The sequence below is a fragment of the Pristis pectinata genome, chromosome 29 (genome assembly GCF_009764475.1).
Source record: "Pristis pectinata isolate sPriPec2 chromosome 29, sPriPec2.1.pri, whole genome shotgun sequence".
NCBI classification, from domain to species: Eukaryota; Metazoa; Chordata; class Chondrichthyes; order Rhinopristiformes; family Pristidae; genus Pristis; species Pristis pectinata.
Window position 1 is genome coordinate 23,837,573 of NC_067433.1, and position 3,217 is coordinate 23,840,789.

Consider the following 3,217-nt stretch of genomic DNA (forward strand, 5'->3'; position numbering starts at 1 on the left):
TCAAATCATCCTTTTTCGCCACCTCCAATCCCTTTTCGGTTGGTGACTCCAAAAATGCCTTAATATCCATTGCTGCTGGTTTCCACACACACAAGCCAATTAAAAGGAATTTATCAGACCTCCCTCAAAAATCTTTGGATTGAATCCCGAACAAATCTTGTCAATCTGGGGAACGATTCCAGACGACACTCGTTAATCTTTGGATTGGATCCCAGACGAATCTCGTTAACCTTGGGAACTATCCCGGACGAGCCCCCAATTTTGTCACAAACCAGCAACAAAAGAAACACACTGAGCAGGATTCAGTGTTAAAAACTATTTTATTAATCACTACTTATGATAATACATACAATAAAAGTAAAAAAAAATGTTAGTATGTTCGAATTCAAGAATGTTAAACCTCGAACGTTAACCCCAAAACTAAACTCTTGGTGTGTGTGTGTGACAAAGTCCAAAACTCCCAGTTCCGGAATGGTTCTTAAAGTTCAGTTCCGCAAGCCATAAGGTGAAACATGAGCAAGGGCTTCTTCAACAACCACCGTTGTCTGAAGATAAGATGTAGATGTAGAAAAACATAGAGAGAGTACATACGAAATCCAAATGTTCCACGATGGAACCCAAACGACACTTCAGTGTTTACTCGGTAGTGACTTCCTCACCCCGAAAAGCATCCGAACCGTGGTCGTCCACACACAAATACCTGTTTCCTTCTACAGGTCAGCAACAAAGTGAACTCCACCGGATTACTTCCAACTTCCATACATGGATTTCAGTGGCAAACACAGTTATTGTTTCTCATCCATCGATAGAGAAAACAAGCAGGCTGGTGTCTCTCTCCCTTCTCTCTCTCTCTCCTTCTTCTTCTTCTTACTTCTTCAACAACGTCATTACGTCCTTTATCTTCTATTGACGTAAGCACGCCCCACACACACATACACACACACTCTCTATCTTAAAGGGACTTTCACTGAGTCCGTAACACCGTTTGTACCCTGAGCGCGCGCACTGGACGTTGGAATTCCTTCTTCGGTCTCGGGCCACATTCCCTGTTCAATTCAGTGTTCAGCCCTTCCATCGTTTTCCAACAAATCACTCCAGTTCCAGTCCCTTTACGAACGGGAGCGGCTTATTTGTCCTTTGTCACTTCACGTACCCCAATTACATCACGTCGCAATCTCCGCTGTTCCAAAGGGAACAAACTTTATAATGGAAGAGACATCCTGGTGAATCTCCTCTGCACCCTCTCTCGCGAAATCTGGCCCTCCCTACAGTGTTGCGAACAGAACTCCACATAACCCTCCAGTGTGAGCCGACTCAAACTCTAACATGTTTGCAACAAATCCACCGTGCTGTTAAATTCCAGGCACCACCTCATGAAGGAACGCCCCCGTTTGGAAGCGTCACAGACTTATCTGCATTTTCTGTCATGTTAGGGGTCTCTGTACTTGAACACCAAGGCTCCTTCATCCCCTCAATACTCATTAATATACACTTGTGCAAGTCGGGGAGAACTTAACGCACCGATGTAAGTCTCGCCCCAGTCCATGTCAGCCCTTGTATATCCAGCGTACGATCCAAACAGCCCATAAATTACTGCGGTTGCTGGAAATTGGACGTGACAGCAAAACATGCTCTGTAACTCAGCTGGTCACGCAGCGCCCGTGGAGAGAGAAGACAGAAGTCACACGGAACATCATCTCAGGCCCGCCAACTGATCTCAGTCTCTCCCACCTGCAGAATCACGGGTGCTGGAGGAAGACAACCCGCCTTTCTCACCTGCTCTGGACTGCCTGTGCCTCCAGCCTACCCCAGTGGGTTTGTCTGGTAACGGCCCGGTAAACCCGTCGGGTGGATCAGAATGGAAGTGGAGAGTGAAGCTGGCTGGCCGCCCAGCCCAGGCCACCCTGCAGACACACATCACAATCACGGCCTGGGCGCCGGGTCAGGATCCTGGAGTCCCGTCACTGAGAACCCAGTGGGAGCTCCCTCACCACACGGAGCGCAGCGGCCCAGGGAGGTGGACCAGCGCCACCTTCCCCAGGGAATCTGGGGAACGGCAAGAACTGCTGACCTTGCTGCTGATGCCCACAGTAAGAGACTGGGCGAAAACTGGTAGGTCTGGGGGTGTGGTGGGGGGCTGAGGAACTCATGTCCCACTCTGAGTGAGACTCCCTCCGTCCAAATGTCCGCCCGGAGTTCAGGGGTGAAATGTCATCACCTCAAACATTAACTCTGTTTCTCCACAGACGCTGCCTGACCTGCTGAGTGCTTCCAGCAGTTTCTGTTTTTAGTTCAGGATCAGTCCTGTTTCTCTTGAGTCAGGGACCGGTGCTTTCCCCGTCCGTCCCGGGACACACTGATCCCAGCCTATGGCCAATGTCCTTCTGGCTGCCGGGCTGTGGGAAGCACGGTAGTCGCGGCAGAGTGGTTAAGGCGATGGACTAGAAATCCATCGTGGTTTCCCCGCGCAGGTTCGAAACCTGCCGACTACGCGAGCAGCGGGTCCGGCCGGAGTAACTGGTGTAATTTTGAGGGGCTGTTGACTGTTTGGTCCCGGAGTGAAAAGTCCATGGAATAAATTGTACAGCTTTTACTGCCTTTGAATGCTTCCTTTATGAATTTGGAATGTTGACCTCGAAATTATCTCCGTTGCACTCGTACTGGTCACTCCTGACCCTGTTTCCAACCAGAAACTTTACCTCTATTTCTCTCTCTTCACAGATGCTGCTCGACGTACTGAGTGTTTCTACTGTTTTCTGTTTTATATTGTCCGTGACTCCCTGATGCAAACCAATGAAGCAGGTCGTGAAAATGGGGTCCCAGTTCTGATCCCTGGCCACCGCTTCCCAAACAAGGAACGGCCCTTTTATTTCTGCTTTCTTCAGGGTGTCTCTGTGGCGCAATCGGTCAACGCGTTCGGCTGTTAACCGAAAGGTGGGTGGATAGAGCCCACCCAGGGACGCTGATGATCCGGCAGCTTTTGCTGTACGTGTCATTGTGAACTGGGTAACACTGCGCTCTCTCGAAACGGGCACTCCTTTGTGCTGCATCACTGGGCTCAGTGGGAGCCCTCCCTGCGGGGTTTCAAGCCCGGGAGTCCGGATGTTCTGCTTTCCTTTCACCGGGATATGCGTGTTTCCTCCGGCCGCATCCTGGGACCTAACGGACTTATCAGGTCTAATGTCTTGTTTTGATTAAATGGCCTCTGTCCTAAAAG

The 3,217-nt window shown here is 50.0% G+C and overlaps 2 non-coding genes across 2 annotated transcripts; both read left to right on the forward strand.

The window, feature by feature from the left end:
* The first annotated feature begins 2,410 nt into the window (after positions 1-2,410).
* On the forward strand, positions 2,411-2,492 carry trnas-aga (transfer RNA serine (anticodon AGA)). Its single transcript has one exon. It is a non-coding gene; the product is annotated as a tRNA-Ser (tRNA).
* Positions 2,493-2,888: 396 nt separating this feature from the next.
* Positions 2,889-2,962, forward strand: trnan-guu (transfer RNA asparagine (anticodon GUU)). The gene has a single exon. It is a non-coding gene; the product is annotated as a tRNA-Asn (tRNA).
* The last annotated feature ends 255 nt before the right edge of the window (positions 2,963-3,217 follow it).